Source organism: Oncorhynchus kisutch, linkage group LG12 (genome assembly GCF_002021735.2).
Source record: "Oncorhynchus kisutch isolate 150728-3 linkage group LG12, Okis_V2, whole genome shotgun sequence".
In the NCBI taxonomy this organism is placed as follows: Eukaryota; Metazoa; Chordata; class Actinopteri; order Salmoniformes; family Salmonidae; genus Oncorhynchus; species Oncorhynchus kisutch.
The window spans coordinates 8,834,429-8,856,284 of record NC_034185.2 but is presented as its reverse complement, the minus strand read 5'-3'; the positions used below and the strand labels follow the sequence as shown (position 1 = coordinate 8,856,284).

The following is a 21,856-nucleotide window of genomic DNA, read 5'->3' as shown; positions in this document are numbered from 1 at the left end:
ATGAACATTATGGTAAAAGTTTTTTTTAAATGACTCAACATTTTTTTTTTTTTTACTATAAAACATGACGTTTTCACATGTGTTGACATCGGGGAGCAGCTCGAAGACAAATGGAGGTTGAAAAGTGATTTCCCTTTTGATAACTTAGCCACTGAAACGTATTCATTTTGCCAGTTGTTTTCTCTTGCAGGAACACATTGCACTTAAAAGAAGAACAAAAAGAAGTAAGCAAAAAAGTGAAACTTTTTTTTCATAAATTATCTCAAAGAAATTGAGGCAACTATTTTGCATCAGCCTTTTTGTTGTTGTTGCATATTTGTAGATGTAGGAACCTAATTTAAATATATTTTACAAACCTGATTATCATAAGTAACTAATCAGAAAAATACGAAGGAGATCCAACTTACAATAAAATTAAGTTAGATCTAACAAATTTCAGATTCTGTAAGTTTAATATAATATTGTTTGAAACACTAAAAGAAATGTATATTATACAACAACAACCTACAATTTTGGAAATGCTCAAAAAGCCGTTGTAAATAGTTGCCTAAATTATTTTTAAGTAGCACATTTTTTACAGCGAGTTTGACAGGTGTTGCTCGCAGTTTGTGCAAGAAAATAATAACTGATTTGATCAATTAAACGAAGTACTGTGCATAAGTTATATATGAATGGCCTACATGCAGCCTATCAACTTTCATAGTGAGTGCTTTTGTCTACATGTTCTGTACCTATGAATTGAATATTGCCACATGCATCAGTTGAGCCAATTTAATTGCAACCCTTGCTGTTAATAGATCGCAAGCAGCCGCATTCAGCTGTACCTAAAGGTTATCTTTCTCATCCGTAGCCTTAAAATGCATCTCAAGTGCAAGTGCACTGTTTAGCTCACATCTGAAGGCTGGGATGAGAAAGTGAATATTATGGAGACACTAAAGGAACGATGGTTTGGTTTAGAAACTTGGGAACCAAGCTGGAGTTATCAGTGTGGCCCCATCACCTTGACATGTTGAAATTCTTTATCTTCACATCTAGAAAGATAAACTCCAGGCTTCCTTCATAACTGTCAATTTATTGGGATTTTCTTTATTTTATTTACAAGGGGTCAGTTTGAGAAAAAAAACAACGAATCCTGTCCGAATCCTCTTCTGGAATAACGGAGTTATAATTATAGAACTGGTCACGTAACTTTTCAGTCAGAAATGGCTTTAATTATGTTTCAGCAACACGGACAGCACGATAAACACTGACATTCTGTGGTGGTTGCTGCAAGCAGGGAGGCCGAGACAACGGGTGCTAGTCACAGTCAATGTCATACTCTTTTGGAAAATCCTGAAACACAAAGACATTTGACATGCTTTTATTTTTTGGGAATGGCAGATGTTGATTTCGGAAGACTGCCATCACGGAAAAGAGAACAACCTTTTTCTGTTAACATCAATGAATCACACCCCGCCATAGGACATCAACAGTGACAACCGTTGGCTGCTTGTGATGGAAATGTTATACTTGTCCTTTTCTATTTACCAATTTCTATGTTCTCTACTTGTGCTTTTCTATAAAACCATTTCTATGCTTGTGGTTTTCTATAAAACCATTTATGTGCTTTTCTATAAACCAATTTCTGTGTTCATGCAAGTGACTGAATGAATCCTCACCATCAGTAGCTGCAATTTGGCAGTACGCCCAGAACTTTGTTTTGAGAACGAAAAACATCTCAGTTTCAAAGTCTCAGCTTAAGAGAGAAGAAGCCTCGTGAGGTATTGGTCTGTCACATGTTATGAACAAGTATTGGTCGGTCACATGAATGAAACAAAAACGGTAATGATTAATTAATTATGCTAAATTATGCAAATGTAACTTGTCTGTGTATAGCCGTACATAAGACAGGTGCTGGGACCGCCCCAGCAGCACTTCTAACAGACGTTCACTATGGCACATTAAGTTTGTTGGAACCTGACAATAAACAATGATTCATTTAAGATTTGACTTTGAGTGTCCCCATATAAGAATTCCCAAAACATGCTATTTAAATTAAATCCCTGTATTGGTGTGTGGGCAGCGACTTTTATAGAGACAGTGCATTCTCTGTGTCTTTAGAACGCCGTGCGTTCTCTGTGTCTTTAGAACGCCGTGCATTCGTGTCATTCTCACGGCGTTCTAAACTCTGTGTCATTCTCACGGCGTTCTAAACTCTGTGTCATTCTCACGGCGTTCTAAACTCTGTGTCATTCTCACGGCGTTCTAAACTCTGTGTCATTCTCACGGCGTTCTAAACTCTGTCATTCTCACGGCGTTCTAAACGCTGTGTCATTCTCACGGCGTTCTAAACTCTGTGTCATTCTCACGGCGTTCTAAACTCTGTGTCATTCTCACGGCGTTCTAAACTCTGCGACCCCAAAAGCACGTATGACAAAATCAACAGTCCAAAAGCAAAGACAGATCTGTTTTAACTAATTGATCATGTGTCATCGTGTATTAATGTATGTACTAACGTCTCCAATCAGAGGTAAAAAAGCCTGGGTAATTCCCCCCAATTTGATGTGGTCAAAACGTCAGATTGTGTAACTGTAGTAACACATAATGGAAAGTACTGTAATATACATTAATTAGATATGGCTAAATAATTCAATATCTTATTTTAGGATGATAGTAAATGAAGCAAATAGATTTCTTCAATAATCACATATTTCTCACTACTAACCATTTAAATTATTTAAACAATTTAACCAGGCGCAATAGACTAAAGCGTCTAGAGGGTCTGTGCAGCAGACTGAACGCTTGACGTCCCTAATTAGCTGATATATTAAACACCTGTCCAAACGTCGACCTGGAAGGTAGCCATTCTCTTCGTGTTACAGCCTGGCTTTCTGGCCAGTGTTGCTGCTGCCCTTCAGGTGTTTCCTGAAGAACTCCTTGACCTTCCTCCACAGATCCAGCTGAGCCTCATGGTGGGCTTTAGCCCCTCCTCCACAGATCCAGCTGAGTCTCATGGTGGGCTTTAATCCCTCCTCCACAGATCCAGCTGAGCCTCATGGTGGTCTTTAGCCCCTCCTCCACAGATCCAGCTGAGCCTCATGATGGGCTTTAGCCTCTCCTCCAAACTCAACTACTTTACCCACCGCAGAGTGCAAGCCAGACGGGCAGTGGGGCATGTAGGGCACCTCCAGCAAATGACCCGCCCTGGGGTACGTCACCACCTCAAAGTTCTCTTTCCCATGATGCGGCGGCCTGCTGAGCAAAGAGACAACTGTTCCAGTTCCTGTCGTCCTCCGAGACGGCGAAGAGGAACCTAGAACTGGAACGTTCTATTGGGATCAAAGAACCGCGGTTCCCCTCAGTATCTGGGTCCTGAATGGTGTCTCGGACATCGAAGTGGCCAGACGGTAAGAGGGTGATGTTCTCTAGGATAGGCATGAGGGGAGGGATGACGAGGTCTTTGTAGTGCAGCGGCGTCATGACATTAGCGTTGCAGCTGTTGATCCAGACTGTGGCTGAGATGCCAGAGAGAAAAGAGGCCATGGACAGAGCCAGGTCGCCAATCTTAGAGATGGACAGGATTCCTATTCCTGGACCCTGGACCTAGAGGAAAATAAAATGGTTTGCCAAGAGACTTAAAATCATTAGACAAATCAAGGTAAACTGGTTTTGACAAATCAATAAATAGATTAAATATTAAATAGTTAAATATTAAACATAAAGAGCATTGTTCTGGGTTGTGCCACTGTTATGAATTGTGCTGTTCTGTTGATGTACAGAGTAGGGCTGATCCCATTTAGTCGACTGGTCGATAGGCTGTTGGTCGACCGATATTTCTTTAGTCGAGCAGTAGCAAAAAAGAAAATACAAAAATGGATATATTTTAAATAATGTTGTCCAAGCCACCCTTCTGGTTCACGCCTGTCTGAGTGGACTGATCCACTGTGGGGGCCATTAGGATGGCACAGCCCATCAGTCTATATGCTACTGAAACATGTGCTACTGAAATTGTATATGGTTATATTATGTAAGAACAATGGTGGCAACACAAATAAAAAAGTCTATTATTTTATAACAAATTGATAAGGAAATGTGTCCATAGGTCTGATACCATGTGATTGTATGAAACCATAGGTCTGATACCATGTGATTGTATGAAACCATAGGTCTGATACCATGTGATTATATGAAACCATAGGTCTGATACCATGTGATTGTATGAAACCATAGGTCTGATACCATGTGATTATATGAAACCATAGGTCTGATACCATGTGATTGTATGAAACCATAGGTCTGATACCATGTGATTGTATGAAACCATAGGTCTGATACCATGTGATTATATGAAACCATAGGTCTGATACCATGTGATTGTATGAAACCATAGGTCTGATACCATGTGATTGTATGAAACCATAGGTCTGATACCATGTGATTGTATGAAACCATAGGTCTGATACCATGTGATTGTATGAAACCATAGGTCTGATACCATGTGATTGTATGAAACCATAGGTCTGATACCATGTGATTGTATGAAACCATAGGTCTGATACCATGTGATTGTATGAAACCATAGGTCTGATACCATGTGATTGTATGAAACCATAGGTCTGATACCATGTGATTATATGAAACCATAGGTCTGATACCATGTGATTGTATGAAACCATAGGTCTGATACCATGTGATTGTATGAAACCATAGGTCTGATACCATGTGATTATATGAAACCATAGGTCTGATACCATGTGATTATATGAAACCATAGGTCTGATACCATGTGATTGTATGAAACCATAGGTCTGATACCATGTGATTATATGAAACCATAGGTCTGATACCATGTGATTGTATGAAACCATAGGTCTGATACCATGTGATTGTATGAAACCATAGGTCTGATACCATGTGATTGTATGAAACCATAGGTCTGATACCATGTGATTGTATGAAACCATAGGTCTGATACCATGTGATTATATGAAACCATAGGTCTGATACCATGTGATTATATGAAACCATAGGTCTGATACCATAGGTCTGATACCATGTGATTGTATGAAATTAATTTGAATCAATAGATTATTATAATACATGTGTGTAAGTGTTTGGACTCATTCGATGATTATATTATAATACTGTGTGTGGTTTTAGTCAGAATCAACATTTTGGGAACAGTGTGTCTAGTGTTTTGAGAACAGACTGTCTGAGCCAGATCCGGGGAGACCTTGGCTGGGACACTGAGAACTTCCCAGTCCCAGGTCTCTCCCTATCTTAGGGGAGGGGAGGAAGACACTATTCTCACGTACTCCCCTAGGCTCTATTGGCGGGCGTATTTGATGGTTGGTGTGGAAGTGTGTCGCTATAAATGTAAGGTCTTGTACTGTACACATCAGAACGTTCCCGTGAATAAACATTTAACTTTGGTAGACTGGGCCTCTGTCTGTTTCCTTTTCTTATCAGTATCTTACAAATCCTGATATAACAGACTAAAGGTATCCTAATTGAATTGATAAATAAACAGGAGTATAGAATTCTCCTGACACACATGCGCTTTCTCCCCACGATGGATAGTGGGTCGCTGTCCACGGTTCTGAAACACATTAGTGCTCTGTTGAATTGACGACTTTTCCTAGACCATGTTGCTGTGTGCATAATAGCAACGTTTACCCAGCATATTGGGTGTTGAGAACCACGCAGCGGAGGCAGCAGAGTTAGGAGACGAGAAAACAGCCCTTGCCATATTGTATAAGAAAAGTGAGGAGAGAGGAAACCAACTTAATTAGGTCTATTAATCAATAGTCTAATTGTTAAATGTGCCCGGCTTTAGAAATCGTCAATATATCTACAGACATAAGGCAGATCCTGCTTCCGTTGCCTGATCGACAGTTTGGTTGATAGCCTACGGATTCAGTGAGCACCAAGCTTCACGCAACAATTTCAGCTGTTTTAAAAATCTATACTATGTTGTAATAAATGTTACACTTTTTTTTCTCGTTAGACCAGCCTCTCTTGATATTATTTCTAATTTATTTAGTGTTGTTTACACTGATCCAAATGGTTAAAAAAAAATATATGAATAACCCTCCTTTTTCCTTGATCTCATTCATTATTATTATTATTATTATCATTAGTAGACTTAGTATAGAACCACCATGTCATTATCATTAGTAGGGTTAGTATAGAACCACCATGTCATTATCATTAGTAGACTTAGTGTAGAACCACCATGTCATTATCATTAGTAGACTTAGTGTAGAACCACCATGTCATTATCATTAGTAGACTTAGTATAGAACCACCATGTCATTATCATTAGTAGACTTAGTGTAGAACCACCATGTCATTATCATTAGTAGACTTAGTGTAGAACCACCATGTCATTATCATTAGTAGACTTAGTATAGAACCACCATGTCATTATCATTAGTAGACTTAGTGTAGAACCACCATGTCATTATCATTAGTAGACTTAGTGTAGAACCACCATGTCATTATCATTAGTAGACTTAGTGTAGAACCACCATGTCATTATCATTAGTAGACTTAGTGTAGAACCACCATGTCATTATCATTAGTAGACTTAGTGTAGAACCACCATGTCATTATCATTAGTAGACTTAGTGTAGAACCACCATGTCATTATCATTAGTAGACTTAGTATAGAACCCCATGTCATTATCATTAGTAGACTTAGTATAGAACCACCATGTCATTATCATTAGTAGACTTAGTATAGAACCACCATGTCATTATCATTAGTAGACTTAGTATAGAACCACCATGTCATTATCATTAGTAGACTTAGTATAGAACCACCATGTCATTATCATTAGTAGACTTAGTATAGAACCACCATGTCACTATCATTAGTAGACTTAGCATAGAACCACCATGTCATTATCATTAGTAGACTTAGTATAGAACCACCATGTCATTATCATTAGTAGACTTAGTATAGAACCCGAAAGTCATTATCATTAGTAGACTTAGCATAGAACCACCATGTCATTATCATTAGTAGACTTAGTGTAGAACCACCATGTCATTATCATTAGTAGACTTAGTGTAGAACCACCATGTCATTATCATTAGTAGACTTAGTATAGAACCCCATGTCATTATCATTAGTAGACTTAGTATAGAACCACCATGTCATTATCATTAGTAGACTTAGTATAGAACCACCATGTCATTATCATTAGTAGACTTAGTATAGAACCACCATGTCATTATCATTAGTAGACTTAGTATAGAACCACCATGTCATTATCATTAGTAGACTTAGTATAGAACCACCATGTCACTATCATTAGTAGACTTAGCATAGAACCACCATGTCATTATCATTAGTAGACTTAGTATAGAACCCGAAAGTCATTATCATTAGTAGACTTAGCATAGAACCACCATGTCCTTATCATTAGTAGACTTAGTATAGAACCACCATGTCATTATCATTAGTAGACTTAGTATAGAACCACCATGTCACTATCATTAGTAGACTTAGTATAGAACCACCATGTCACTATCATTAGTAGACTTAGCATAGAACCACCATGTCATTATCATTAGTAGACTTAGTATAGAACCACCATGTCATTATCATTAGTAGACTTAGTATAGAACCCGAAAGTCATTATCATTAGTAGACTTAGCATAGAACCACCATGTCCTTATCATTAGTAGACTTAGTATAGAACCACCATGTCATTATCATTAGTAGACTTAGTATAGAACCACCATGTCATTATCATTAGTAGACTTAGTATAGAACCACCATGTCATTATCATTAGTAGACTTAGTGTAGAACCACCATGTCATTATCATTAGTAGACTTAGTATAGAACCACCATGTCATTATCATTAGTAGACTTAGTGTAGAACCACCATGTCATTATCATTAGTAGACTTAGTATAGAACCACCATGTCACTATCATTAGTAGACTTAGCATAGAACCACCATGTCATTATCATTAGTAGACTTAGTATAGAACCACCATGTCATTATCATTAGTAGACTTAGTATAGAACCCGAAAGTCATTATCATTAGTAGACTTAGCATAGAACCACCATGTCATTATCATTAGTAGACTTAGTGTAGAACCACCATGTCATTATCATTAGTAGACTTAGTGTAGAACCACCATGTCATTATCATTAGTAGACTTAGTGTAGAACCACCATGTCATTATCATTAGTTGACTTAGTGTAGAACCACCATGTCATTATCATTAGTAGACTTAGTATAGAACCACCATGTCACTATCATTAGTAGACTTAGTATAGAACCACCATGTCACTATCATTAGTAGACTTAGTATAGAACCACCATGTCACTATCATTAGTAGACTTAGCATAGAACCACCATGTCATTATCATTAGTAGACTTAGTATAGAACCACCATGTCATTATCATTAGTAGACTTAGTATAGAACCCGAAAGTCATTATCATTAGTAGACTTAGCATAGAACCACCATGTCCTTATCATTAGTAGACTTAGTATAGAACCACCATGTCATTATCATTAGTAGACTTAGTATAGAACCACCATGTCATTATCATTAGTAGGGTTAGTATAGAACCACCATGTCATTATCATTAGTAGACTTAGTGTAGAACCACCATGTCATTATCATTAGTAGACTTAGTATAGAACCACCATGTCATTATCATTAGTAGACTTAGTATAGAACCACCATGTCATTATCATTAGTAGACTTAGTATAGAACCACCATGTCATTATCATTAGTAGACTTAGTATAGAACCACCATGTCATTATCATTAGTAGACTTAGTATAGAACCACCATGTCACTATCATTAGTAGACTTAGCATAGAACCACCATGTCATTATCATTAGTAGACTTAGTATAGAACCACCATGTCATTATCATTAGTAGACTTAGTATAGAACCCCATGTCATTATCATTAGTAGACTTAGCATAGAACCACCATGTCCTTATCATTAGTAGACTTAGTATAGAACCACCATGTCATTATCATTAGTAGACTTAGTATAGAACCACCATGTCACTATCATTAGTAGACTTAGCATAGAACCACCATGTCATTATCATTAGTAGACTTAGTATAGAACCACCATGTCATTATCATTAGTAGACTTAGTATAGAACCCGAAAGTCATTATCATTAGTAGACTTAGCATAGAACCACCATGTCCTTATCATTAGTAGACTTAGTATAGAACCACCATGTCATTATCATTAGTAGACTTAGTATAGAACCACCATGTCATTATCATTAGTAGGGTTAGTATAGAACCACCATGTCATTATCATTAGTAGGGTTAGTATAGAACCACCATGTCATTATCATTAGTAGGGTTAGTATAGAATCACCATGTCATTATCATTAGTAGACTTAGTGTAGAACCACCATGTCATTATCATTAGTAGACTTAGTATAGAACCACCATGTCATTATCATTAGTAGACTTAGTGTAGAACCACCATGTCATTATCATTAGTAGACTTAGTATAGAACCACCATGTCATTATCATTAGTAGACTTAGTATAGAACCACCATGTCATTATCATTAGCAGACTTAGTGTAGAACCACCATGGCATTATCATTAGTAGACTTAGTGTAGAACCACCATGTCATTATCATTAGTAGACTTAGTATAGAACCCCATGTCATTATCATTAGTAGACTTAGTATAGAACCACCATGTCATTATCATTAGTAGACTTAGTATAGAACCACCATGTCATTATCATTAGTAGACTTAGTATAGAACCACCATGTCATTATCATTAGTAGACTTAGTATAGAACCACCATGTCATTATCATTAGTAGACTTAGTATAGAACCACCATGTCACTATCATTAGTAGACTTAGCATAGAACCACCATGTCATTATCATTAGTAGACTTAGTATAGAACCCGAAAGTCATTATCATTAGTAGACTTAGCATAGAACCACCATGTCCTTATCATTAGTAGACTTAGCATAGAACCACCATGTCCTTATCATTAGTAGACTTAGTATAGAACCACCATGTCATTATCATTAGTAGACTTAGTATAGAACCACCATGTCACTATCATTAGTAGACTTAGTATAGAACCACCATGTCACTATCATTAGTAGACTTAGCATAGAACCACCATGTCATTATCATTAGTAGACTTAGTATAGAACCACCATGTCATTATCATTAGTAGACTTAGTATAGAACCACCATGTCATTATCATTAGTAGACTTAGTATAGAACCACCATGTCATTATCATTAGTAGACTTAGTGTAGAACCACCATGTCATTATCATTAGTAGACTTAGTGTAGAACCACCATGTCATTATCATTAGTAGACTTAGTATAGAACCACCATGTCATTATCATTAGTAGACTTAGTGTAGAACCACCATGTCATTATCATTAGTAGACTTAGTATAGAACCACCATGTCACTATCATTAGTAGACTTAGCATAGAACCACCATGTCATTATCATTAGTAGACTTAGTATAGAACCACCATGTCATTATCATTAGTAGACTTAGTATAGAACCCGAAAGTCATTATCATTAGTAGACTTAGCATAGAACCACCATGTCATTATCATTAGTAGACTTAGTGTAGAACCACCATGTCATTATCATTAGTAGACTTAGTGTAGAACCACCATGTCATTATCATTAGTAGACTTAGTGTAGAACCACCATGTCATTATCATTAGTAGACTTAGTGTAGAACCACCATGTCATTATCATTAGTTGACTTAGTGTAGAACCACCATGTCATTATCATTAGTAGACTTAGTATAGAACCACCATGTCACTATCATTAGTAGACTTAGTATAGAACCACCATGTCACTATCATTAGTAGACTTAGTATAGAACCACCATGTCACTATCATTAGTAGACTTAGCATAGAACCACCATGTCATTATCATTAGTAGACTTAGTATAGAACCACCATGTCATTATCATTAGTAGACTTAGTATAGAACCCGAAAGTCATTATCATTAGTAGACTTAGCATAGAACCACCATGTCCTTATCATTAGTAGACTTAGTATAGAACCCGAAAGTCATTATCATTAGTAGACTTAGCATAGAACCACCATGTCATTATCATTAGTAGACTTAGTGTAGAACCACCATGTCATTATCATTAGTAGACTTAGTGTAGAACCACCATGTCATTATCATTAGTAGACTTAGTATAGAACCCCATGTCATTATCATTAGTAGACTTAGTATAGAACCACCATGTCATTATCATTAGTAGACTTAGTATAGAACCACCATGTCATTATCATTAGTAGACTTAGTATAGAACCACCATGTCATTATCATTAGTAGACTTAGTATAGAACCACCATGTCATTATCATTAGTAGACTTAGTATAGAACCACCATGTCACTATCATTAGTAGACTTAGCATAGAACCACCATGTCATTATCATTAGTAGACTTAGTATAGAACCCGAAAGTCATTATCATTAGTAGACTTAGCATAGAACCACCATGTCCTTATCATTAGTAGACTTAGTATAGAACCACCATGTCATTATCATTAGTAGACTTAGTATAGAACCACCATGTCACTATCATTAGTAGACTTAGTATAGAACCACCATGTCACTATCATTAGTAGACTTAGCATAGAACCACCATGTCATTATCATTAGTAGACTTAGTATAGAACCACCATGTCATTATCATTAGTAGACTTAGTATAGAACCCGAAAGTCATTATCATTAGTAGACTTAGCATAGAACCACCATGTCCTTATCATTAGTAGACTTAGTATAGAACCACCATGTCATTATCATTAGTAGACTTAGTATAGAACCACCATGTCATTATCATTAGTAGACTTAGTATAGAACCACCATGTCATTATCATTAGTAGACTTAGTGTAGAACCACCATGTCATTATCATTAGTAGACTTAGTATAGAACCACCATGTCATTATCATTAGTAGACTTAGTGTAGAACCACCATGTCATTATCATTAGTAGACTTAGTATAGAACCACCATGTCACTATCATTAGTAGACTTAGCATAGAACCACCATGTCATTATCATTAGTAGACTTAGTATAGAACCACCATGTCATTATCATTAGTAGACTTAGTATAGAACCCGAAAGTCATTATCATTAGTAGACTTAGCATAGAACCACCATGTCATTATCATTAGTAGACTTAGTGTAGAACCACCATGTCATTATCATTAGTAGACTTAGTGTAGAACCACCATGTCATTATCATTAGTAGACTTAGTGTAGAACCACCATGTCATTATCATTAGTTGACTTAGTGTAGAACCACCATGTCATTATCATTAGTAGACTTAGTATAGAACCACCATGTCACTATCATTAGTAGACTTAGTATAGAACCACCATGTCACTATCATTAGTAGACTTAGTATAGAACCACCATGTCACTATCATTAGTAGACTTAGCATAGAACCACCATGTCATTATCATTAGTAGACTTAGTATAGAACCACCATGTCATTATCATTAGTAGACTTAGTATAGAACCCGAAAGTCATTATCATTAGTAGACTTAGCATAGAACCACCATGTCCTTATCATTAGTAGACTTAGTATAGAACCACCATGTCATTATCATTAGTAGACTTAGTATAGAACCACCATGTCATTATCATTAGTAGGGTTAGTATAGAACCACCATGTCATTATCATTAGTAGACTTAGTGTAGAACCACCATGTCATTATCATTAGTAGACTTAGTGTAGAACCACCATGTCATTATCATTAGTAGACTTAGTATAGAACCACCATGTCATTATCATTAGTAGACTTAGTATAGAACCACCATGTCATTATCATTAGTAGACTTAGTATAGAACCACCATGTCATTATCATTAGCAGACTTAGTGTAGAACCACCATGTCATTATCATTAGTAGACTTAGTATAGAACCACCATGTCATTATCATTAGTAGACTTAGTATAGAACCACCATGTCATTATCATTAGTAGACTTAGTATAGAACCACCATGTCATTATCATTAGTAGACTTAGTATAGAACCACCATGTCATTATCATTAGTAGACTTAGTATAGAACCACCATGTCATTATCATTAGTAGACTTAGTATAGAACCACCATGTCATTATCATTAGTAGACTTAGTATAGAACCACCATGTCACTATCATTAGTAGACTTAGCATAGAACCACCATGTCATTATCATTAGTAGACTTAGTATAGAACCACCATGTCATTATCATTAGTAGACTTAGTATAGAACCCCATGTCATTATCATTAGTAGACTTAGCATAGAACCACCATGTCATTATCATTAGTAGACTTAGTATAGAACCCGAAAGTCATTATCATTAGTAGACTTAGCATAGAACCACCATGTCCTTATCATTAGTAGACTTAGTATAGAACCACCATGTCATTATCATTAGTAGACTTAGTATAGAACCACCATGTCATTATCATTAGTAGGGTTAGTATAGAACCACCATGTCATTATCATTAGTAGGGTTAGTATAGAACCACCATGTCATTATCATTAGTAGGGTTAGTATAGAATCACCATGTCATTATCATTAGTAGACTTAGTATAGAACCACCATGTCATTATCATTAGTAGGGTTAGTATAGAACCACCATGTCATTATCATTAGTAGACTTAGTGTAGAACCACCATGTCATTATCATTAGTAGACTTAGTATAGAACCACCATGTCATTATCATTAGTAGACTTAGTGTAGAACCACCATGTCATTATCATTAGTAGACTTAGTATAGAACCACCATGTCATTATCATTAGTAGACTTAGTATAGAACCACCATGTCATTATCATTAGCAGACTTAGTGTAGAACCACCATGGCATTATCATTAGTAGACTTAGTGTAGAACCACCATGTCATTATCATTAGTAGACTTAGTATAGAACCCCATGTCATTATCATTAGTAGACTTAGTATAGAACCACCATGTCATTATCATTAGTAGACTTAGTATAGAACCACCATGTCATTATCATTAGTAGACTTAGTATAGAACCACCATGTCATTATCATTAGTAGACTTAGTATAGAACCACCATGTCATTATCATTAGTAGACTTAGTATAGAACCACCATGTCACTATCATTAGTAGACTTAGCATAGAACCACCATGTCATTATCATTAGTAGACTTAGTATAGAACCCGAAAGTCATTATCATTAGTAGACTTAGCATAGAACCACCATGTCCTTATCATTAGTAGACTTAGCATAGAACCACCATGTCCTTATCATTAGTAGACTTAGTATAGAACCACCATGTCATTATCATTAGTAGACTTAGTATAGAACCACCATGTCACTATCATTAGTAGACTTAGTATAGAACCACCATGTCACTATCATTAGTAGACTTAGCATAGAACCACCATGTCATTATCATTAGTAGACTTAGTATAGAACCCGAAAGTCATTATCATTAGTAGACTTAGCATAGAACCACCATGTCCTTATCATTAGTAGACTTAGTATAGAACCACCATGTCATTATCATTAGTAGACTTAGTATAGAACCACCATGTCATTATCATTAGTAGACTTAGTATAGAACCACCATGTCATTATCATTAGTAGACTTAGTGTAGAACCACCATGTCATTATCATTAGTAGACTTAGTGTAGAACCACCATGTCATTATCATTAGTAGACGTAGTATAGAACCACCATGTCATTATCATTAGTAGACTTAGTGTAGAACCACCATGTCATTATCATTAGTAGACTTAGTATAGAACCACCATGTCACTATCATTAGTAGACTTAGCATAGAACCACCATGTCATTATCATTAGTAGACTTAGTATAGAACCACCATGTCATTATCATTAGTAGACTTAGTATAGAACCCGAAAGTCATTATCATTAGTAGACTTAGCATAGAACCACCATGTCATTATCATTAGTAGACTTAGTGTAGAACCACCATGTCATTATCATTAGTAGACTTAGTGTAGAACCACCATGTCATTATCATTAGTAGACTTAGTGTAGAACCACCATGTCATTATCATTAGTTGACTTAGTGTAGAACCACCATGTCATTATCATTAGTAGACTTAGTATAGAACCACCATGTCACTATCATTAGTAGACTTAGTATAGAACCACCATGTCACTATCATTAGTAGACTTAGTATAGAACCACCATGTCACTATCATTAGTAGACTTAGCATAGAACCACCATGTCATTATCATTAGTAGACTTAGTATAGAACCACCATGTCATTATCATTAGTAGACTTAGTATAGAACCCGAAAGTCATTATCATTAGTAGACTTAGCATAGAACCACCATGTCCTTATCATTAGTAGACTTAGTATAGAACCACCATGTCATTATCATTAGTAGACTTAGTATAGAACCACCATGTCATTATCATTAGTAGGGTTAGTATAGAACCACCATGTCATTATCATTAGTAGACTTAGTGTAGAACCACCATGTCATTATCATTAGTAGACTTAGTGTAGAACCACCATGTCATTATCATTAGTAGACTTAGTATAGAACCACCATGTCATTATCATTAGTAGACTTAGTGTAGAACCACCATGTCATTATCATTAGTAGACTTAGTATAGAACCACCATGTCATTATCATTAGCAGACTTAGTGTAGAACCACCATGTCATTATCATTAGTAGACTTAGTATAGAACCACCATGTCATTATCATTAGTAGACTTAGTGTAGAACCACCATGTCATTATCATTAGTAGACTTAGTATAGAACCACCATGTCATTATCATTAGTAGACTTAGTATAGAACCACCATGTCATTATCATTAGCAGACTTAGTGTAGAACCACCATGTCATTATCATTAGTAGACTTAGTATAGAACCACCATGTCATTATCATTAGTAGACTTAGTGTAGAACCACCATGTCATTATCATTAGTAGACTTAGTGTAGAACCACCATGTCATTATCATTAGTAGACTTAGTGTAGAACCACCATGTCATTATCATTAGTAGACTTAGTATAGAACCACCATGTCATTATCATTAGTAGACTTAGTATAGAACCACCATGTCATTATCATTAGTAGACTTAGTATAGAACCACCATGTCATTATCATTAGTAGACTTAGTATAGAACCACCATGTCATTATCATTAGTAGACTTAGTATAGAACCACCATGTCACTATCATTAGTAGACTTAGCATAGAACCACCATGTCATTATCATTAGTAGACTTAGTATAGAACCACCATGTCATTATCATTAGTAGACTTAGTATAGAACCCCATGTCATTATCATTAGTAGACTTAGCATAGAACCACCATGTCCTTATCATTAGTAGACTTAGTATAGAACCACCATGTCATTATCATTAGTAGACTTAGTATAGAACCACCATGTCACTATCATTAGTAGACTTAGCATAGAACCACCATGTCATTATCATTAGTAGACTTAGTATAGAACCACCATGTCATTATCATTAGTAGACTTAGTATAGAACCCGAAAGTCATTATCATTAGTAGACTTAGCATAGAACCACCATGTCCTTATCATTAGTAGACTTAGTATAGAACCACCATGTCATTATCATTAGTAGACTTAGTATAGAACCACCATGTCATTATCATTAGTAGGGTTAGTATAGAACCACCATGTCATTATCATTAGTAGGGTTAGTATAGAACCACCATGTCATTATCATTAGTAGGGTTAGTATAGAATCACCATGTCATTATCATTAGTAGACTTAGTATAGAACCACCATGTCATTATCATTAGTAGGGTTAGTATAGAACCACCATGTCATTATCATTAGTAGACTTAGTGTAGAACCACCATGTCATTATCATTAGTAGACTTAGTGTAGAACCACCATGTCATTATCATTAGTAGACTTAGTATAGAACCACCATGTCATTATCATTAGTAGACTTAGTGTAGAACCACCATGTCATTATCATTAGTAGACTTAGTATAGAACCACCATGTCATTATCATTAGCAGACTTAGTGTAGAACCACCATGGCATTATCATTAGTAGACTTAGTATAGAACCACCATGTCATTATCATTAGTAGACTTAGTGTAGAACCACCATGTCATTATCATTAGTAGACTTAGTGTAGAACCACCATGTCATTATCATTAGTAGACTTAGTGTAGAACCACCATGTCATTATCATTAGTAGACTTAGTATAGAACCACCATGTCATTATCATTAGTAGACTTAGTATAGAACCACCATGTCATTATCATTAGTAGACTTAGTATAGAACCACCATGTCATTATCATTAGTAGACTTAGTATAGAACCACCATGTCATTATCATTAGTAGACTTAGTATAGAACCACCATGTCACTATCATTAGTAGACTTAGTATAGAACCACCATGTCATTATCATTAGTAGGGTTAGTATAGAACCACCATGTCATTATCATTAGTAGGGTTAGTATAGCAGCCTTGTATAACCACCATGTCATTATCATTAGTAGGCAGGGTATATTCAGCCTTGTATAACCACCAGCGAGCTGTAGGCCTAAGAACTCATCCTGTTTAGTCTTAATACCGTAACTTTCTTAGGCCTATATTTCAATAATTATATAGGCTACTCTATTAATCAATCATTTATTCATTCATGTAATCAAACAGCATACGAGTCATTCATGATGTGAAATGCAATCAAGCATTTTAAGTTCATTTAAAATAACAAACGCGACCATTGAATAAATCGCTTGAACAAAAACAATAGGCACACATAACAAGCAGTGCTGGCTCCTTAATTATTTTTGCATGCTCTCCAGTATATTCCACAACTAGTCAAATTCATTCCCTTTAACCTCCTGCACAACCAGAAAACACTCCCCCAGTTTTCCAGTTTATTTGTCACGTCCTCTGCATCCATCTCTGCATCCATGTTACGGTGTTCAGAGTTTGCTATAACCAAATGTATTGATGTGATTTTGATATGCTATAGGTCAGGCCCTATTGGTCACGTGCATGCGAAGCAAACGTGTCACGTAAAGAGATCGGCGGCTGAGGGAATAAGGAATGTTTTTTCCGAAACAAATGTGGGATTTTGGTAACGTAACTTTTCAGTCAGAAATGGCTGTCATTATGTTACAGCTTCAGCAACATGGACACCGCTATACACACTGATGTTCTGTGGTGGTCGTTGTAGCAGGGAGGAGAGAGAGACAGCACTATACACACTGATGTTCTGTGGTGGTCGTTGTAGCAGGGAGGAGAGAGAGACAGCACTATACACACTTATGTTCTGTGGTGGTCTCTGTAGCAGGGAGGAGAGAGAGAGACAGCACTATACACACTGATGTTCTGTGGTGGTCTCTGTAGCAGGGAGGAGAGAGAGAGACAGCACTATACACACTGATGTTCTGTGGTGGTCGTTGTAGCAGGGAGGAGAGAGAGACAGCACTATACACACACTGATGTTCTGTGGTGGTCGCTGTAGCAGGGAGGAGAGAGAGACAGCACTATACACACTGATGTTCTGTGGTGGTCGTTGTAGCAGGGAGGAGAGAGAGACAGCACTATACACACTGATGTTCTGTGGTGGTCGCTGTAGCAGGGAGGAGAGAGAGACAGCACTATACATACTGATGTTCTGTGGTGGTCAGTGTAGCAGGGAGGAGAGAGAGACAGCACTATACACTGATGTTCTGTGGTGGTCACTGTAGCAGGGAGGAGAGAGAGAGAGAGACAGCACTATACACACTGATGTTCTGTGGTGGTCGCTGTAGCAGGGAGGAGAGAGAGACAGCACTATACATACTGATGTTCTGTGGTGGTCGCTGTAGCAGGGAGGAGAGAGAGACAGCACTATACATACTGATGTTCTGTGGTGGTCAGTGTAGCAGGGAGGAGAGAGAGACAGCACTTTACAATGATGTTCTGTGGTGGTCGCTGTAGCAGGGAGGAGAGAGAGAGAGACAGCACTATACACACTGATGTTCTGTAGTGGTCTCTGTAGCAGGGAGGAGAGAGAGAGACAGCCCTATACACACTGATGTTCTGTGGTGGTCTCTGTAGCAGGGAGGAGAGAGAGAGAGACAGCACTATACACACTGATGTTCTGTGGTGGTCTCTGTAGCAGGGAGGAGAGAGAGACAGCCCTATACACACTGATGTTCTGTGGTGGTCTCTGTAGCAGGGAGGAGAGAGAGAGAGACAGCACTATACACACTGATGTTCTGTGGTGGTCTCTGTAGCAGGGAGGAGAGAGAGAGAGACAGCACTATACACACTGATGTTCTGTGGTGGTCTCTGTAGCAGGGAGGAGAGAGAGAGACAGCACTATACACACTGATGTTCTGTGGTGGTCTCTGTAGCAGGGAGGAGAGAGAGAGAGACAGCACTATAGACACTGATGTTCTGTAGTGGTCTCTGTAGCAGGGAGGAGAGAGAGAATACGGGTGCTAGACACACTGATGTTCTGTAGTGGTCACTGTAGCAGGGAGGAGAGAGAGAGAGACAGCACTATACACACTGATGTTCTGTGGTGGTCTCTGTAGCAGGGAGGAGAGAGAGAATACGGGTGCTAGACACACTGATGTTCTGTAGTGGTCACTGTAGCAGGGAGGAGAGAGAGAGAGACAGCACTATACACACTGATGTTCTGTGGTGGTCTCTGTAGCAGGGAGGAGAGAGAGAATACGGGTGCTAGACACACTGATGTTCTGTGGTGGTCTCTGTAGCAGGGAGGAGAGAGAGAATACGGGTGCTAGACACAAAATCACTTCTTTTTTTAACACAGCAAGTCTGAGCCAGGCGGCACAATCAAATCAATTGCGGTCGACTCCCTCTAGGCTTTTGTGTGTTAATCTTAATTATTTGTTAATCTTATTATTTGCTTAAAGCATCAGACAAGCTCAGCGCATATAGTTGATTTGATTAAATAACATTGGATGTGTCTATATATGGAAAATCTATTTGGTTCGAAAGAACAGACGATTCTTGGTCGACCAAGATGTATTTATTTTTTTGGTAGGGGCCAGCCCTAGTGTAGAGCAAACAACAGCCAGTAGATGGCAGCTTTTACACAGCTAAAAAGATATATATAAAAGTTTAGTGAGAGGAATCTCAAGGTGATATTTTCTTCTAATGGTACAAATGGCCCATATTCATGATGCGTCTCAGAGTAAGAGTGCTGGGCAGTGTTTCCTAAAAACATCATTAGCACTAAGAACATCTTTCATCCATTTAGTTTCAATGGAATTACGACGATCTTTGTACCATGCTGCTTTTGGGAAACTCGGGGCCTGGACATTACATGGACATGATGAACCTAATCACCACTTCTACACCTGCTCATCTTCCTCCACTAACCTGTGTCTGTCTCCTCAGGAATGTGATGGCCTCTTCAAAGTACTCCAGGTCAAAGTGTTTAGGAACGTTTCTGGGCATGTCCTGGTAGCCGTAGTAGGCCAGCGCCAGAACCACGAAGCCTTTGTTAGCCAGCAGACTGGCCCGGACCTCTGATAGACCTCCACCCAGAATATACACATCTAGTACCCCAGGAAATGGACCCTGACCTAAGGAGGGGGGAATAGGTTTATGTTGTTTTCTGGCATACCTATGCAATGCAAAGTTGGCCTTGTCTAATACAAAGGCCTATGGAACATCTAACATTGTAATTTGTGTTTTTCTTAGGAGAACTCACACCACCACATTGGCACAATTAAATCATAATTAATATTGGCCCTTTGGTTTAACAAAAAAAATGGAGGTGTAGGCCTACAGTATATACAATCAATGGATTTCCATTTCCTTAGAGCAATGTTTATTAATACTGGTCCTGTGGACATAAAAATACAATTTCCCACTTGAGAGCAGTTTGAATGGTCTAAGTTACTAACCGGGTGGTAGAAAGAGGACTCCCCGAATTCTTCCTTCTTTCAAGCCCAACGGTATCCTCCTCGCCCCTTCTGTCATGAACCGCCTCTCGTTGGTCGCTGTGGCCAAGAGCTCACCTGTATCCCCATGCAGAACATCTATATTAACCATAATTGAACATTCTTTTTTAACATTTTGCTGTGTGGAGTCTCGGGCGCCATGGTCCAAAACAAGCCCATGGGTTCAACTCCAGTGTAACTGCCGCCAAGAGAAGGAGAGCGGTAAAGGTCCACTTGTCCTGTAGCATCTGCCTTATACACGGAGGAAGCTCTGAAGATGACCCCTTTATCGTCCCAGAGGATGGACCTTAACTCCACTTTCTGGTGCGGAGATAGTCCATCTACCTGCACGTGTACTGGCTCGTCGAAGAAACAGCGAGGGCTGGGGAGAAACCTAACACGAACCTGTTGCGAACTGGACCGCATTGTTGTTTTGTGAATCCGTAGAAACCAGGGCTGCGATCGTTTTTACGCTCTGAAACGTTCAATTGAACGGAATGTTGCTGTACTAAACGACCAGTTGAAGAGCGGGGAGAGGTTGTTTGTTTGGCAACACTTATGTTTCTTTCTTCTTCTTCTTCGTCAAGGTTTAATGGCAGAATAACACCAATAGTTGTGTATTGCTGCTGTCACTGGACTGGGAACACTGCGGTCCACACTCAAAGTGGACAGCCCTAAACCCTCAGCCCTTGAATTACGTTTTAGATCGTCACATCCGACTGTATCTTAAATGTCGTTGTTTTTTCTATTTAAATTAAATTGTATTATTGTTAATAACAAATCAATACAAAAAGTACATGGGGGAACAGAAGTATATATAAAGAACAATTGGGCTAGGGAGTACAATATCACATTACACAAGCACCTTTAGTTATTTATCCTCTATTTAATTACTCAAGTCAGTTTAGAACAACTTAT

The 21,856-nt window shown here is 37.8% G+C and overlaps 1 pseudogene; it reads right to left on the bottom strand.

The window, feature by feature from the left end:
• Positions 1 to 1,189: 1,189 nt before the first annotated feature.
• On the bottom strand, positions 1,190 to 21,614 carry LOC109878703 (acyl-coenzyme A thioesterase 1-like; annotated as a pseudogene).
• Positions 21,615 to 21,856: the final 242 nt, after the last annotated feature.